Source organism: Phaenicophaeus curvirostris, chromosome 5 (assembly GCF_032191515.1).
Source record: "Phaenicophaeus curvirostris isolate KB17595 chromosome 5, BPBGC_Pcur_1.0, whole genome shotgun sequence".
In the NCBI taxonomy this organism is placed as follows: domain Eukaryota; kingdom Metazoa; phylum Chordata; class Aves; order Cuculiformes; family Cuculidae; genus Phaenicophaeus; species Phaenicophaeus curvirostris.
In genome coordinates this window covers 67,503,597-67,522,474 of record NC_091396.1, presented here as the reverse complement: position 1 = coordinate 67,522,474, position 18,878 = coordinate 67,503,597, and the positions used below count along the sequence as shown (strand labels likewise).

At 44.8% G+C, this 18,878-nt stretch overlaps 1 long non-coding RNA gene across 1 annotated transcript in view; it reads left to right on the top strand.

Moving 5' to 3' along the window:
* LOC138720595 (uncharacterized) overlaps positions 1-18,878 on the top strand; it is a 512,056-nt gene that overhangs the window by 282,773 nt on the left and 210,405 nt on the right. The window lies entirely within an intron of this gene.

The following is an 18,878-nucleotide window of genomic DNA, read 5'->3' as shown; positions in this document are numbered from 1 at the left end:
GCCAGAACTGCAGCTTTATAGATGTCGAGGGCTTTAACCAAAGAATAGGGTGTGTATCCATCCTGCTTTTCAAAAGCCAAGCAATTTGGTTAACAAGAGCTCAACTAATTGTTTAAAAAAAAAACCCAAAACATAACTTATTTTTCAGTCAACTAGCATGTCCTTCAAATACGTAAAACAGACCCAAAACTCTGGGGTTGTCACTGGGAAGCTGTGTTCATCATAATTTTCATACTTTGTTCTGGGCATCTGTGAGGTCTCAGCCCAGTGTTTCACAGGAGAAAAATTGCTGCCGGGCCAAGATTTCACTTGGACTAGTAAAATTTTCAAAGAAGAAAGAACTTCTGTAAAGATCATGTTATCAAGTGGCACCTCTGGCAGCTTCCTAGAGGCTTGGAGGAGCAGATCAGGATGTGTGCAGGATCAAGGGATGCTGGATGTGGATACTCTTGTTGGTCTGTAGTTTGAGGTGTGTTTAGGTCCACATTAGCCAGTAGGTCCTGGCTACTAACCCAAATAGATCCTTTTAAAAGTAGACTAATTTGTTGTTCTCCCCGAGTGCTGATTTTTCCAGGTTGACTTTCATTGAATGCTGCTGGTATAAAAATCCAGCTGCCGTTTAGGAATCTATAACTCCAGTTGCATCCTATATTTTTCTCCTGATTTATTTTCATAGTATGATTTCCATAGAAATTCCCCCTGCTACTTCTATAAACAATTCCTGTACAAACAGCAGATGAGAAAAGAGCAATAAAAGGAAAGAAAACTATAGCTTCTGGGCTGCAAAGCCCCAAAGTGAAGGGGAGAGAAGGAAGAGGAGCGGTTGTTCAGGGGTGTCATTTTAACTCTTTGCGTTGTAATTGACTACATTTCAGGTCGACCGTGCCTCACTTAAATTTCTTCCTTTCTCTCAGCCCCTGTAGGATTGTTTGTACAGAGCAGGAGAATATCATACATTCCTCTGTTCAGCTTTCTCAGGGCTGGTTTTCTTCTCCCTTCTCGAAATCAGTCCTTCAGCCTAGCTAGAAAAGCATTAGGAATCCGATTTTTGAATGCTTTTGTTACCTGCATTATTGCAAATCCATTCAAGCAAATATACTGAGGCGAGGGTTTCCTTTATCTTGATTAGATGCCCCTCCTTAGCTGTATAGTCTTGAAATAATTGGAAGCTTTTGTGGATTCCCCTATCTACTCGGGAGAAAAGAGGGGCTGGACAAAGGTATCCCAGCCTGCAGCCCGTGTCGAGTAACGTATCATCATATATTGTAATAAACAGACACGCAAACTACTAGGAGAACTTTCCCACCAGCAAAAGCCTTCCCAGGTGTGAAGAGCAGCAGAAACATCATTCTTTTTAAGGGAGTGAAGCAGAACTGGTTGCAACGGTGCCGATAACACACGCGGCGTCCGTACGAGTCGTGTACACGTGTGATACGCGGTGTCTGCGCTGGGCGGTCAGCGTGAAGATCTCTCCGATGGCTGATCGCGAAGGGGAAAATATTTAACAGCGATGCAAGTGGTGAAATTCCTCCCCCTGGATCTGTTCAAATGAGATTTGCTGGTGCTTGGAGACGAAGCGGTTGCGTGGATCTTTCTGAGCCCGTGCGCTCAAAGGCGGTGCTGAGGGATGCTGGCAGAAGTTTAATTTTTATCAGCTCCTCTTAGGTGGCACCCTTAAGTTTATCAAACAAGCAAAGCTGATTTGCTCTTCGTTAGTCTCAGTTGCACGAATCTGTTGCCAAGTAAACAGGATTTTGCATTTTCCTAATTACTTTCATATTTGTGTTTTACCTCTATTTGTTCTCTTGCAAAACTGCTCCTAATAATTAGTCAGGCTCCTGCTGCCTAGACCTTAAAAAAGGGGGGAGGGAGGGAGTGAAAAAGACTTCTGAGGGTTTTTTCTCCCTTATAAATTCATTTTTGTTACAAGCATCTTTTATACATATTACTAAAGGGAGTGCACTAAGAAATGCAAATAATAGTTCTTTATTTTATTATGACAGTTAATTAATAGCAACCTGTTTTAATGAATAAAGTCACTCAGAGTCCTTCAGCACTTCCTAAGTAGAGGCCAGAATCTGTAGGGATTCTTTTTTCCCCCGCATTGTATAGCTCCGAGACTCCGCGCACTATATAGGGCCTGTATAGAAATGCTCACTAATGAAGAGGGAGGGCGAGGAACTTGTCTGCATTCAAAGATCACTGGTGAGTCATTCAGCGAGAAAAGGCCCCTTGCTAGGAATAGTCACAGTTCCGCGGCATTGTGCTGGCAAAAGGGTTTGATCAAAGGTCTCCTGCCGAGCTTGCATGGTTTCCTTTCATACGACGACCATAATTAAAACCACTAATTCTCTTTTAAAATGCTGCAGGATGCCATGTAGGCATCTGTCTGGAGTGTCCTTTGTGCTGTCGGGAGCTGTTAAGGACCAGCGCCGAGGGCTTTTCAGCGACATGCCAGTCAGGAAGGTGATTCGACATAAGGGTGCCTCTGAAGGCTTGACAGGACCTTGACTACACAATTCCAGCTGAATTTGCCCCTTGTCAGCTGCCAGTAAATAAATCTCAAAGAAGGGAGGGGGGAGAAAAGCTGAAGTTTCATTACCTGATCCCCGGGGCTTTGTTGGTTTTGGCATCGCCCAGGGGGAAGCCCTCGCCTCGCGGCGTTGGGGAGTTGGCGATGGCCATTGGAGACCCCTGCGCCCGGGCCGTTTGAAGACCGTCAATACTTGTAACAGTTCAGCTGTTAGGAAGACAAATAAATGGAAGAGCCCATTAATCCCCTTTGGGTACTCGGTGCCTTTTGCCCTTTTATCGCAGCCTTATTAGGCTCCTACTCATCTTGAACCAGGAGGGATGAATTGAAGTTGTTGAGCGCTAATTGGCAAAGACTTTTCATCGCGGGCCAAGAACTTTCACTGACTTGAAAGTAACTTCACCACGGGGAGGATCAGCAAATTCTTGCCTCGCCATTAAAACAAAACCCCCAAATCCCGGGGATTCAATGCGGTGTTTAAAAAAATTAGGAAAAAAAAAAGAAAAAGAAGCAATTGCTAAATTGCTGGGCTTGTCCTTCATGAGGATATTGGCAACTTATATTTGCTCTTTGAAAGAGCCACAGAGCCAGACGTGGCATAGGGTGATCCACCCTGAAATGCAGTTGAAATCCACGTCTTGCGTGTGTACATGTGTGTTACCAAAACCTGATCACGGGCCAAGCTTCCCAAAAGCAGCCTCGGAGATGTTCTGTGAGGTGGCACCATTGTTCTTGACCCTTTGCAACCACTCAAGGATCAAGCAGAGCGGTGATGAGGTTTTCATATGCCTGGGGACAATTCTGGCTGCCTCCAAGTCATCCGTAGATTTGGTGATGGAATTAATGGATGGGAAATGTTCTCATGTGGAGGCACTTGGATGTTCTCAGATGATTTGGTTTTTAATGTTGATTCTGGCAAATCATAGAATCACCAGGTTGGAAGAGACCCACCGGATCATCGAGTCCAACCATCCCCATCAATCACTAAACCATGTCCCTCAGCACCTCGTCCACCCGTGCCTTAAACCCCTCCAGGGAAGGTGACTCAACCCCCTCCCTGGGCAGCCTCCGCCAGTGCCCAATGACCCTTTCTGTGAAAAATTTTTTCCTAATGTTCAGCCTAAACCTCCCCTGGTGGAGCTTGAGGCCATTCCCTCTTGTCCCGTCCCCTGTCACTTGGGAGAAGAGCCCAGCTCCCTCCTCTCCACAACCTCCTTTCAGGGAGTTGGAGAGAGCAATGAGGTCTCCCCTCAGCCTCTCATCTTTCCAGGGGCTTCCAGGACAGGGAGCTTGGTGTGGTGCTACGTGAGCTAACAGGCCAGATAAATCTCCTTCACCACTCACAGTAGGGAATGAAGATATCATTGTCAGTACCCTCCAAAGGGCTGTTTGGTTTGGATCTGCCCGATTAAGCCAGAGAGAGAGCTCGCAGCGTTTCCCCTGCCAGGTGGCTGCGAGATGCTGCCTGGCTCCGTGGCCACAAAGGACCACGGGGCAAGGATGGAGGAAGCTAAGGGCACCGCATCCTCCACGTGTTGTTCCTTCTATGGGAGTGCTTGAGTGCTCTTGGTTATTGGTGTGGAGTTGCTGCTGGTCAGATAGAGCTTGCTGAACTTTGGTGAAAACACATTAAGAAGAACATGTGTTGGGATGGGCTTGGGGGCCTTTTTTGTTATGTTCTTTGATTTAACAGTAAAGCCACTTTAAAAAAGGGCATCTGAAAACCTCTGCTGCTTATAAAGCTTTCCCAGGGAGGATCTGCTGCCTGTTTCAGGACTGAAGCAGGACCTGCGTACCCAAATCGAGGTGCTAAGGGGAATGGTTTAGTGTTTGATAGGAATGGTTGGACTTGATGATCCGGTGGGTCTCTTCCAACCTGGTGATTCTATGATTCTATGATTCTATGAAATCGTTGCCATTTTTTCCCTAAAATTTATTATTTCTCCCTAGCTGCCTCTCGACACTCCTGTTATATTCGAATTTGACATTTCAATAAAGGCTTTTTTGAAACAGAGTGAAAACAAGGAATGAGTATAAATTGGAATAACTTTATTCAGATGAGTGGAGCTGGGGAATTCGTGGTAGCAGAGGGCTGGTTGGAGATGGTGTGATTGACAGGCTCCATCCCCCCGGCGATCCTTCACAGGCTGCTTCTAAGAACTCTGCGCTCTCGCCTTTTGTGGGGTTGAACAAACCCAGTTCAAACATATTGGTTATCAGTGAATTTCATAGGTGTATCCTTGTTGGTCAAACTACAGCAAAAGTGGATTTCGGTGCTTTTTATGTGGGGGTTGAACAAACTCAGTGCAAACATACTGGTTACCAGTGAATTTTATCAGTGTATCCTTGTTGGTCAAACTACAGCAAAAGTGGATTTTGCAGGTGAGTGAGAAAGAGATATAATGGCCTCGAAAAAGATGAAAGTCAGCCTAGATTCTTGTTGGCTGTGGATGTTGCCATTGCTGGTTAAAAAACATGAGAAAGATAAGGTTCTTCTTAAAAGAAGTTCTCTGTAAGTGATTATTTCCTTCCAAGGAAAGTAAGAATTTGCTACTTGGTTCCTAGCTGTGCTTTGGCATTGAGAAACTGGATTTGTTTTAAAATCCACAATCATCATTTTGATCCTTAAACTTAATTTAACTGCTTCAGCTGGACCTTGCTGGTCTTCTGTTTCATTGAAGACTTCTATTTCATTGAAGACTTCTATTTGATTGAAGACTTCTATTTGATTTGTTTTTCCTAGGAGGTAAGAGTGAACAGTGAATAAATCTGAGATATGAAAGAGGACTTTTCTCTCTTGTGGGGGCCAGGAGGGAGGTCAGAACCTCCTTTGGCACCATGTATCACGCTGCCCCAGAGTGCTATGGTATTTTTTGCACCCCGTATGCTGATAACTGCTCTCTACGCCCTGCTCATCCATCACATCAACTCTCCTCCAGACCTATAAAGTTCTACTACCCATCACGTAATAATTAGAATCAATAACACGATATGAGGAAGATCCGCATACTTCACCTGCTGCTTTATCTAGATTCAGTTGGGTAATTGTCACCTTCAAATAAATCTTATTATAGAAAACATGAGAAATGTGGGGAGTGTGGGCTTTTTGTCCTGTTTTCCTGAAGGCAGCGCCCAACTGAGGTGCCCCAGCACAAGTGACCCCGAATATCATTGAAATATTGGGGTTTATTGTTGTTTTAAACGCGGTGACATTGTTCATAACATTTTAATTCTTCTTGTTGTCCTTGGTATTAAAAGTGACTAGTTTTAAGAAACCCCAGTGACCCCTAAATACCCCTTTTTTCTCCCAACTGGAATCTAGCTTTTCACCATTTCCTTAATGTTTGCAGCTAGAAATACAGCTTAAGTGGCATTATGCTAAGTAATTATTCTTACAGGATGTGAAATGAAACAAATTTTGCACAGCATGAAATTATTCCTGCCACGTATGGCGTTCGGTGGCAGATTTTTTCGTTTGGACCGTAAACAAGGCTCAGTGGCAACGAAAAAACACGGAGCGGAGGAGGAGGGGGGGAAGCGGGGAGGAAAACACCACCAAAGGTAAGTCCTTGTAGCAAAAATATTTTTTGGCTGGATCAAATATTAAACCTGCTACTACAAATTTCACGCTTTGCATTCCTAAAGCAGATGCCAAGTGATGATGCCAAAAATTAATTGGAAATAATGTTGCTTGCCTTGTGTGCTCCATCCAGCAGAGGGCACAGCAGATAAATGATGTGAGCATTGCCACTTCACTGCTGCTGATAAGGCTGCTGGTAATTATTTCTGTAAAAATATGTAGCAACATGCTTGTGTGCTTATTTACATTTGGGGATGTGGTCTGGAATGGAGGGTTTAGATTTATAACTGTTTCCCTCCACCCCCTCAATACATAAGAGACCTTTATATTTTGCCCGCTTTATGTTTTCTTAAATTACTGGGTTTGCTCGTTAAAGTACGATGAAGTGGTTCGGTGTTCGGATGATATCTTGAATTAAGAATTCAGATCTTGCCTGCTAATAGGGAGGTGGCACATGGTGTAATATCGTAGTCTTCCAGCAGTATTTTTACATGGTTTTCTGGGGGTAAATAAAAAATGTTGTTGCCAAGTGAAAAACAAAAAGAAAAGATTGAGGATACTGCTACAAAGGGGAATATTGTCCCTGTTTATGGAAAAAAAAGTGAATTTTTTACTTAGATATAACGAAATAGTAATCGGGAAGAGAAAGTTTCCCACTAGTTTCACACATTACAGCGTAAAGTGTCTATGATCCCATTAGGCAGGAGATAGATGGGGAAAAGATACGAGAGAAGCCTAAAATGCAAAAAATGTTGAAAACTCACTAATATTTGCATTCAATGAAAGATGCAGTTAGCAAAATAGGATGGTGGTGCCCAGCATTGCTTTCACAAGTGCAAAATGGAGAGCTGTTTTTCCTAAGTACAGTCCTTCGTAGTCAACAAACACATCAACCAGGAATAAGCATAACCCTAAAATCACCTCTCTGGTTAAGGAAGAACATTTCTCATAAATGATACAGAACATAAAGCATGTTAAGATATGCTTTCCACCCAAACCTCAATCAGAAAGCCCCGTGCTCTGAATTATTCCCACTGCTTCCAGCCCCCTTTGCACGAGTGCGGATGTGGAAGAGGGCAGGAAGGGAAGGAGAAGGAAATGTGTGCTAGAACAAACGCAACAGCACAGTCCTTCTCAAATGACTGAAAAATATATTTCATGCTGCATCCTTCCAGTTTCACAACATATAAATATATGCTGCCTCGCAACGAGTCAACATTTGATGTGAAGAAGCTCAGAGCTCAATATGTGCAAGGGGGGAAAAAAGTCTGTTTTCATGTTCTAGTCTCTACCTATCTTGTTTCAGGGTTATTGTTTAAATCAACACTTTCCAACTGTGTAGATTTTAGCTGGAGGGTTTTTTTTTGCTTGCTTGTTTGTTTTGGAGAGGAGGGGGTTGTAATTTCCCAACGTATGGGAGATAAATGAGATGTTTAAAGCGCCTCAGTGGAGTGGCATAAAAGCTAGGAAATCGGAGAGACCGTAAATCTGTGTTTGTTTTAGAAATAAAATAAAATAAATCAAGCAAGAGCAGGTTAGAGCTGCTAATACTGAGCTGATTAAGAGCAGCAGTTACATAAAAAGCAGCTAGAGTCCATATTGTAAGTAAGTATTACTGCAGCCATGAGAAATGCAGCTCCAAAGCTTTTAAGGGCTGGGATAGTGCTTTTATTTTTTTTTTTTCCTGAATTAAGTGCTGATGAAAGGTGTGGGATTGACAGGTTTGCAAACTCAGTCCTCCTGTTTAATCACATAACCTGTGGCAGTGCCTACAAGACCGACAGGAGCAAGTTGTCCTGGACCTCTATTGACTCTGTTTTTAAGGAAAGAGATCACTGAGTTCCCCAGTCCCGGCTGGGGTCTGAGATACTGGAGATCTCTACAAGGAGAAAGTTGACAAGAACTCTTGCAATCCCGAGCCGTTGCGCAATCGATGTTGGGTTGACAAGGTTGTCTGTCAGACCCCAAATGACCCCCAGACCAAGCCTGAGACTAGCGAGAAGTGGAAACCCACAACTCCAATGAGGCAGGAAAGCTGGGATTCTGTAGTGACCAACCCCCAAAAAAAACATATTGGAGGCACAGGGTCTAGGAAGGAGAGAAGGCTCTTCTTGCCCTTCCCTTTGGTGGAGTTTCATCCAATATGTTGGGAATTTACAGCAGCACCTTCCCTGTAAGCCCTGGCAGGTAATTTCTTTTCCCCTTAGAAGGAGTGAAAGCCATGGAGAATGAACCAATCACAAGGAGGTTTTGTGGCCTCTTCCCCTTGGTACAAAGAGGCTTTTGCTCCCAGTATCCGTGGTGGATACTCATGATATTTCTACCATTTACATGGCAATGACAAGGAGGAATTGCCACTAGGAATTATAGAAATGACTGGTTTTGGAGGGCAGTCAGTTTAAACTAGACTGGGTCATCTTTTCAGTTGTTGACACATTTCTTTGTGATGCTCCATTCACCAAGCAGCGAAACTGTTTGCCTCATCTGGAGGATTGCTTGAGCCTTGTAGATTCCCAGCCCTCTAATAGATCCATTTTAAAATGAAAACTGTGTTCAAAATTAGAAGCCATTAATTTTGTTAAAAAAAATAACAAAAACCCAATTTTTCAGAACTAATTTCTGAAAACATAAAATCGGAATAATTACATGTTGGCTTGCTTTTTCTTTTGTACATTTATAATGCTCACATGGCTTGTCTCCAAGCTGTCATGCTGAACTACAGTCCCACTCCTGTCTGCTGGGAACCACCTCAGGTAGATGCTCTTCTACTCCTGCCCTGACCCTGATGTTCAGGATGGAAACCCTTCCATGGTTTCCAGTCATGTCCAGCTCAGGTGGAAGGTGACTCCAGAAGGTCAGAACATCCTCGCAATAATAACTACACGTGTCTGCAGGTTTCCCTTAAATTTCCTGTGGCTGCCTCAGTTTCCTCAGATTTACTGATATCTCTTGGGATGTATCCTGACTGGGTCTCCAGAGTGGAAGCAACGGGGCATGAAGGCACCTCTCCAAATCCCCCCTTGCAGGATTCCCTCTGCAACTCAGTCTTTTATTTTCCCAGCAGCTCTTCCCTGAAAAAGGATCAGGCTGCATTCCAGCTGGGGGTCACTCATCCCATCCCAAGGCAGAGATCTCAGGGAGGCTGGGGCTGGGGGAGTTGCAGATTCAGGGGTCTCCATCTCTTGATTGATGCTGGAGGGAGCTCAGGTTGCCAGCTCAGACACGGGCATCTGCAGTGTAGGAAATCCCACACAAGGTGGCAAACCCTTCTGCAGCTGCAATTTGCATTTTCTGACCACAAGCAAACGACACCGTTTAGCTCTTTTGGTGTACAAGGCTGTAGGAAAAAAAGGCTTTATGCAGACATGTGCATAAGCTAAATATTTCGATGCAACTGAAACAACATTTTATTGCTCAGGCCTGCCAGTGTAGTCCACTCAAAAAAAATGTGCTGCATCAATTGGCAGCTGCCTAGAAGAAAACATCTGAATGGAGACAGCAGGAATAAGTTGCTATGGACCAAATGAGCTGGTTTTAAGTGGAGAAAATAAGGGCAATTGCTGATTCCTTTGGCCTTATTCTTAACTGCCCTGTGCCATGGCAAAGCCTTGTGCTAACTTTGTGTGGGCTTAGCTGCCACACAAGGCAAGAAAATAAAGAATCTTCTTCTCTGTTATTTTATTTTAGTGACAATGAGAAAGTACCTTCTCCTGTGCAAGGTGTTGCCCAAGTGCAGATGAAAGCAGGAGGCAGCAACGCACAGAGTCCAGGGAAGGGAAGTCTTAGCTAATGATTAAGAAGCATAAGTGATCTGTGGTTAGTGATGAGGCAAAGGCAATTTTTGAGAGTCCCTCCTGTCCCGCACGACCACCTCCCAGTCCCTCTGAGGAAGGTTTGTTGTGCTGGGTGCTGCCCTGGGTTATGGTGAAGGTTGGTGTGGAGCAGGCAGCCGCACAACCCAGCTCTGAATACCTGGGAGAAACGAGTGATGTGTCCTGGTTCATCCTGGTGGCTGACAAACAGAAGAGAAACTCAGGAGTGGGTGCATAAAGGCTCCTCTAGAGCTCAGATTTCACCAGGTGTCAGGAAACCTTTTCCAAAATCACACGTTGCTTTCCACTGAAGCGCGTTGCGATAGCGTTAGCCTGGAGGAAATTCATCTGCTATCTCTGCAGACGCAGAGGAACATCCAAGGATGCAGGGGTAAAGCAGAGCTTTGTGCCGACGTGTGGTACCCATGCAGTGGGTGATACCCAGGGGGGACAAAAGATGCACAGAGGTACGCTGCACCAAGAGCCAAGGGGAGGTTTGGCTTTGCCTTTGGGTGGGTGAGCATCCTTACCCAACTGCACGTTGATCATGCAGCAGCCCACGCAGCACATTCCTGCGGTTGCATGCGCTTGCTGCAGGCCTCTTCAGGGTTTGGATGTCTCAGAAATGACATCCCCGTAGATATCGGAAATATCGTGGAGCCAAAACATAGAGGGAATGGCTTTAAATGCAAAAGCCCGGCTCAAGTCACCTCTAAAGCAATAACTGCTGGAAGATGAGGGATGTGGATGGGAAGATCGCTCCGTGCTTCTTCCTTCACCTCACTTCTGAAGTGTGAATGGAGTTGGAGGTGAGGCAAGATGCTAGCTGGACCCAAGACCTGACCCAGTCCAGACCTGACCCTCTTCTTACAGCCAGCATCACGTTTTTTTTGGTATAAGCTTCAGTGCCAGCGATTCCCTGTGAGTCTGATCGTCTTCTGTTGTTTGACCTGTGGAAGGGGAGAACCCACTCCCTTTCCCCCAAGCAGACAAGCGGGACAGTCAGGTTGTGTCCTCCATGAGGGGCAACCACCACCTCCCTTTTCCCTTCGATTTCAAACAGGTCTGGACCAGACTGGAAGACCCATAAGCGCATCCGTGTCCCCCAGACCATTTTGGCCGGATCTGAGCCAACTTGGCCACACGCACTGGAAAACCTGGAGCAAGGGGATGCCCGTTATCCCTACTTTGGCATGACGAGTGCTCCGTGGGACGAGAGGAAGGGCTGGCAGTGGGGAGAAAGCACGCACCCACACCGCACGCTGCTCTTCCGCTCCTGCCTTTAAGTCTCTGACACATAATCTTGGTCCTGATTTGGTCTCCACCTCATCTGGCTTGTGTAAGCTGCTTCCCGTGACCTTTCCTCAGCAAAGGGAAGAAGGAGGAGGGATGGGGGGCATTTTAATAGAGCCAGACCCTCCTGCCAGCGGGCAGAGGGTGCTCTTGCCTAGCATATCCCGCTCCCTCCGGATAGCTGAGGCTGTTCCCCTATAAACCAGCCCTTCCCACATGCTTGGATCCAGGGATGCCCAAGCAACCCTGCTGGCCCAGCACAGCGGCAGCGGATCTGCTTCATTAATATTCCTGCTCTGGTGGGCGGGTGGAGGGCGCGCTGCATCTAACCTACTTTATTAAAATAGAAAATGTGTGTGGTGGAGTGAGAGGAAGATACAGGCTCCGCCATAATTCCAGATTTAATTGGAAATTTAGTAAATCTGCTAAAATATTTAGCGGTTTCAATTTTTTCCCCTCTTCTGCAAGAAACAAAGGATCCCGGTTTATCGTGTGTCTTTCAACAACTTTAATTTCATTTGTAGATTAAGGATGGAAGTAGCATTTCCACTCGATTGCATACTGGGCATTAAGGAGACAAAAACGTTCATTGTTTGCCTGAAGTCGGAGGGTTTTTTTTGCAGACATGAAGCTGTAGGTGGCATTCTTTATACCTGACATCAGGTGGCTATTGTCAGACCTTGGGTTGACAGGATTTTCTGCTGACCCGTTTGGGGTGTGTGAAGCAGGGAAAACAACCAAAACATTTCTGCCAGGTGATGGGGACCCAGGCAGGAGTGGGGCAGTCTCCCCTCAACCCACCAGGCAGTGGATGCTTGAAGAATCAGTAATTCACAGGGGTTTTTGAGAGGGCATCTGAGGGAATTAACGAGCAACGATTTGGTGGCCTTTCCCATAACATAGTGAAAAGCAATCCTTGCTCAAGAAGAGGTTGATGGGACAGGCTTTTCCCCAAACCCATGAATATCTCATGAGGTTTTTAAATGCCAAAGAGTATTGTGCTTGCTTCTTTCTCCTTTGTCGGTGGTGCTGGGGCCAGAGGTGAGCTTGGATGGTGAGATCCTGGGCTGAGACCTTTGATGGGTGCCAGGTTGTGGTTAAAACCAGCAGTGGGTGCACAGCAGGGTGATGTTTTGCACCCACATGGGACAGACAATGATGAGGCAGGTAATAGAAGTTGCTCCTCTATGTATGGTCATACAAATAAGCTCCTCATTTGGTCTTAGATGTCCACCTTGACTTTAAAAGTCCACCAGGCAGTCCCACTTCATACAATCATAGAATCATAGAATCACTAGGTTGGGAAAGACCCACTGGATCATTGAGTCCAACCATTCCTATCAAACACTAGCACCTGACAGCTCAGAGAAGTTTTCTGGACTCTCTTGCAAGTTTTGCTGTTTCTTTGTCCCAACACTGGCCAAATCTCTCCTGTAAAAGTTAGCGAGGGTTCGGTCCTTGGCTCAACTCAGAGCAGGGCTGGACAGGGTACTTGTGCGAGTTCCAGATCCTCGGATATCTTATTGTTTTTTAAAAATAATCCTTTGTTTATATTTTCTCTTGAAAACCCAGCTCAGCCTCTTCTGAAGCCATCTTTCTCCAATTCTCTTAACCACTGTAATGCAAACTCACCACAACATCTCCTGGAGAAATCAAGGCTTTTGTGAACAGTTAGGTGAAAGGAAGAAAATTGTCGCCTAACCTTTCAGCCACACTCATTTTCAGGGGAGCAAAGGACAATCTCTGGAGACACAGAAGTTTTTTTTTTTATCTGTGGCAGTTAAATCAGATTTATTAACATGCCATGTTATGAAGGTGGGAAGTAACATTTGTTTTCCTGGGTCTTTAGGGAATTTATCCTGCCGTCATTAAACTGGATTTTAAACCACCGTTTAACGTTTTGTTATTTTTCTAGGGTGGTTTTTTCAGCATCCAGTGTTAATCCTGCAATTGGAAACCAGAGTGGATAAAAGTACTGTGTAACTTGCTTCCAGAACAAATAAGGTACAGCAGCTAATTTTGGTTTTAGGTTTCAGGGAGGGGGAGAGCAAGGGGTAAGGCAGCACCTTCCCTTTATGCTGTGAGACAGCTTCCAAGGGTGAAAGCAAAAATTCCCAAGCTGAGATCTAGTGAATGTAGAAAAGGTTCATTTTCAAAATTGCAACAGCCTGTACTTAGGTGATATTAGAAGACACCATGACAGTAAAGTAGTTTTATGCATAGCGGCTTAGCTAACATTTTGAGAACTAGTTTAGTGAAGCTATCAGGTTTAAAAATACCGAGCCACAAAGTTTTAATGAAACTATGCTTGGATCAAAGTACCATAAAGAGCATCCAAGAACTGCTTAAAAGATCCTTGAGTGGAAATTAGAATGGATCTTCAGGATTTATTCTGTAAAGCCTGTCTATTTTGACCTTTTTTCAGTCTCATATTAAGGCTGCTGAAAGTGTGTTTTGTTTGGCTAATGCTTGGGACTTGCTCTAGCTATTAGGTCTGTTAAACTGAGGCTGCCACTAAAGTTTTAGTATGCATTAATTGACTGATAAGGACTTGGGAATCAAATGGCTGAAGGAAAGGGCTATCACAGATTTTTTTTTTTCCCCTGTTGCTTTATTTCTCTTTGCACTTCATTTACATCCCGAGCCCTATTGGCGATCCAGATTTGAATAAAGCCACAGCTTAAGCAGCGATTAGATCTCAAATAGCTTGGATTTTCAATGAAATTGTGGCATCTTTTTTTTTTTTTTGCCATGCATATTTAGTAAGAGGTGTGAAAATTGACACCTGGCGCAACTTTATCTTTTAAAACACTGCTTCATTTTATGCATATACGTACACACGTGCACAAAACATTTGCCAACGCATGGATATATGTATATATGAAATCCTTCTGAAATTAGGGTATTAGTTGATAGGCCTTTGACTCTGTCAGTGTCAGGGGTTAGTGGGAAACAAAGACGAGGCTAAGTGAAGCTTTGCAAGAATGGAAAGAGATAAGAAGACCTCCCCCTTCTTCAGGTTAATTTTTTAAGCGTGTCATTTGAATGTTCAAAGCAATGATCCTGTAGATGCTATTAGAAGAAGAAAGCCATCGTGAATATATAATGCAGTATGAGTTTTTTTCATTCTGATGTTATTATCATTACTGTTATTATTATTATTATTTGGAAGCAATATGTTTAAAGTTCACCTGCTAATCCTTAAGCTGTTGATATGACAATGTCAAAAATGATGGGATTTGGTGATTCTCATTATTGTTATGTATTGTTCTTCGCCAGCGTTCCATATTAATATTTATAAATGCCAGGAAAAGTAGTCTTTTTATAGACACAAGAGCTCCCAAACTCCATTTTGGTTTTCTTTTTAAAAAATAAACATCATATCCAATATAGATGATTACATTTTGGAAAGAAAAATATTTCCCAAGCAATCCACTTGATTCTGATTGTGGGTTTTTTAAACTTGTTTTTCTGTTAGGAAGATGACAACCTGTAGACATGATCCTTCCTTGCCACCATTCATAAAAACATTTGTTCAAATTAAAATAAATACTGATCATAATGAGTGTGATCAAACCAACATGAATGTAGTGACAGGTTTGAAATTCCATCCAAAGGTTCTTCGAGCAGCAGTGAAATTAAGCCAATGGCTAGGAAAGAATTTGGTGATAGCTGGTCACCTTCTCAATTGAAAGCCCTGTATTTTAAGGGTCCTATTTTTCTCCTGTGTGAATTGTCCCAAGGGTGAAGCCCTGAGGACCAGCCTCCTCCTGCTGGCTCATTGACCATTGGCACATCAGTCATGAGGGACGAAAATGCTTAGTATGGCCATCTAGGTCTTGGAAAACTCATCTTGTTTCCTATACTCTAACCCAATTTCTTCTCCAACCTTGGGAACTCATCTGGGGAGCTCAGGGTGTTCACCAGCGTTAGCACTCACCTAAGGAGACGAATTATCCTATGACTGCTCTTAGTCAAAGGACAGTGAGGAATGAGATCGTCTGATAGGAGAATTGGAATGGTTGGACTCGATGATCCTGTGGGCCTTTTCCAACCTAGTGATTCTGAGATTCTGTGATTCTGTGAGACGTGAGACATGAATCCTGATGGCAGGTTCCCACCTGGAGTCCCCAAGTCCCAGGGTTGCCTCGTTCCTAGGCTGCTGAGGGGTGGACATTACTGCTCTGCCTGCTCAGATCCCGAGCAGAGTCTCCAGGATCAATCATTCTCAGGGAGATACCATTGATTCTCCATACAGGACAATCATTGATGGTAAATTAAGGATGTGTTGCCCTCACACCTCCCGGTGCTGAATGGTGCCATGGCCAGCAGGCTGGCCCCAAAGCACATACAGCCTGGGTCAACACTTTGGGATACAGCGTGCTAGAGGCTCTCCTGGAAGTGCTGAGTGACGGACATTCACTTCCCACAGTGGGTTTATATAGTTATTTTTAACCAGTGCTTCCAATACGACAACAAAAGAGGAGGAGAGGAAAAAAAAAGCAAGAAACACGATTTCCTGCTGACCTGCACAGCTGGCTTATCTGGGGCTTTGTACCAAGAGGGAAAAAAAAAATCTGTGCCCCAATTACCAGGCAAGCAACCTAGATCCAGACTGCTTGTGAAACTCATTTCCAAAACGTTTGTAATGAGAGCAGCGACCACCTGGCCCAGCTTAGGAGACTTGCCCAAAATTACCTACGCTGTGTGCAGCAGAAATGTGCTGCAAGGAATGAGCATCTTCAAGACTGTGTTTGGCTGGCGTAACGTTTGGAGGCTTCATGGGCATCTGCCCACCCCGACTTCATCTCTGCAGTGGAAGATTGAGTCTCCTTTTTGCACTCCCTCTGATTTTTGAGATAGACCTTAGCACAAACACTGTTGGTGCATTGGGTTTGGGGCTGGGACATTGGATGGGAACAGAGGCAGGGGATTGTTTTGAACTTCGGGCAGGAATGAAGAGAGGAGATGGGCGCTGAAGGGCGTGCAGCTGCTGATTGTGCGTAGACCGACTGCGAGCGGGGTGAAACTGCTTAGCTTTAATGGACCGTACGGCTGCAAATAGAGAGAGACATGAACTGATGAAAAATATATTCAGGCTGGATATCAGAAGAGAGTTTGAGACTCTCAGACAACAGAGATTTGGGAATGGCCTTGGGGCAAACGCTCCAGCTCATTTGAAGCTGATGCTTGTTCAGCCTGTGAAATGGGATTGTAGGACTTGGTTGCCGGGGAATGTGACGGGAAGGACTTGGTGATTAAAGGGGACCCTTCTTGTCCTCAAATGGGTTTTAGGATGTTTAGTTTCCTGTTTGGTGCTGGAGGTGCTTCCCAGAAAGTCCTGGAGCTGCTGTCATGTTTTGATGGCCATGACAATTTACACTGCTTTTCAGGCTTTGGGCATGTTCTGGCAAACACGGATGAAGTGTCTGTGTCCTGGTTGAAGTGCTTGTCCTGGAAGTGTTGCCATACTCTGCTTCTGAGATGGAAGGCTGTGGTTTTGGGATAATCAAATGGTCTGCACTGCTGTCCTGTCCTTGACAGACACAAAACTGGCAACCATTCATTTGAGCCCCTTTCTTGAACTGTGGTCTCTAATGTAACAATGCATACATTGCACACAACCTTTTTTAGCACTTTCAGCATTTCAAATCTTGTATCTGAAGTGACCAGTCCAGTGGCTGCCTATGCTACTTTCTGTAATGCAAACTGGCATCTTGGCACTTGGTTTGAGTAAGAGACTGTGTGGCGTGACCGCAAACAGGAGTTTGGACTTGGTAACCCATAAGATCCCCCCTGGCCTGATAATCACTTTCTGCTGCAGACTTGTAGGAGGGTATTTGTTCCTTTTCCCCACATCTCTCAGTTCCCATCTCCTCCTAAGGCACTTCCTTGTAGGGTCTTGAAGATCTTCTGCTTCTAAAAGACGTTGGGTTTTCCCATGGCCTTATATCCTAGAGCCTACTATACACAGACACCCCGAAAGATTTCTTTCTGAACTGCCTTCTCCATTCTTTTGTTATCTATAAAATCAACGTGTTACACACACAGCCATCATTAGGAAAAAATTCTTCACGGAAAGGGTCATTGGGAACTGGCAGAGGCTGCCCAGGGAGGTGGTTGATTCACCTTCCCTGGAGGGGTTTAAGGCACGGGTGGATGAGGTGCTGAGGGACATGGGTTAGTGTTTGATAGGAATGGTTGGACTCGATGATCCGGTGGGTCTCTTCCAACCTGGTTATTCTATGATTCTATGATTCTATGATCAGTAGAAGAAACGATGCATCTATCAGTGCTGGGCACTTAAATCACACACTATACTACTACTACCTGAGCAGACTTTCTGGACCAGTCAGCGTGGTGTAAGCATTCTGTTTCCAGATGCTGCTTGGTTTTCATCACAGAATCATAGAACCATTAAGGTTGGCAAAGACCTCTATGATCATCAAGCCCAAATGTCAGACCAACACCATCATGCCTGCTAAACCGTGTCCCAAAGGGTCACATCTACATGTTTTCTGAACAATTCCAGGGATGGTTAATCCACCTCTTCCTTGGGCAGATGTTTCCAATGCTTCACGACTCTTTTGGTAATGAAATTTTGTCTGCTACCCAATCTAAACCTCCCCTGGAACAACTTGAGGCTGTTTTCTCTCGTTCCGTCACTTGTTACTTGGAAGGATTCTTAATCGGTTTGTCAAAGAGGAGGACCTATGGGTTTGGCTTGAGTATTTGCCCAAATTAGATGTAGTTGCAGAGCATCAAAGACTTGAAGAAATTGCAAGTGGCCTTAGAAATGGTACTGCTGTCTGGTAGCAGTGAAAACTTGTGTTTGAATGCATCTCTGAAATGGTGAAACCCTCTACAAGAACCTCTACACAGGTATTTTTCCCTTCATATTAATAGGTAAGAATCTCTTGGGAACAAAAAGGATGCTCTGCATCCCAAGCACACGGTTCAAGGGACGCATTGTTGGCAGTCACTGCAGGACCAGACAGCCTCTGCCCCTGGCATCAGTTCCACTCAGTGTCAGGGATGTCTTTGCACCTCAGAGTTTTGAGTATCCTTAAGGTCGATCTTTCATGTGGCAAACGCAGCCGACTGCTCCTGAAAACCAGCAGCAGCAGGTGATTCACTTCCCTAAGGGAGAACAGCAGTCATTTCACTGCAGGAGATCCATTTTGCCAGCCTGTTTGCAGCAAAGGAAGCTTTTTATGCCGTCCAGCCTGCAGCTGGAACTTGTTCTCCAACACAGCCAGCAGATTTATGGAAGATACTGCTCAAACTTTCCTTTTCTTCCCTGCTCTGGGTGTTTGGGAAGGGTGGTTTGCAGCACGGAAAAGACAACGCAACTCACACACATTCCTCAGAAAAGAATCTGAAGATCTCCTGCCAACGTTTTTCTTCCACTGCCACTGCTCTGCTAACAGAGGAGTTCTGGAAGCCAACCCAACCACCTTGTCGTTGCTCATGGCCTGACACAGCCTGTGCATGTTGCAAGGCTGGAAGGGAGGACACGTGTAATGGAAGAGGGAAAGAAAGTTGATGTGAGTGGAGCGATGGAGGGAGTTGATGTCCAGGTTGCTCGGCAGAAGTCTCACTCTTATCCTAGCGGGGCAGAGGGGAAGGGAAGGGCTTGGAAAGCCTTTCCCTGAGGGAA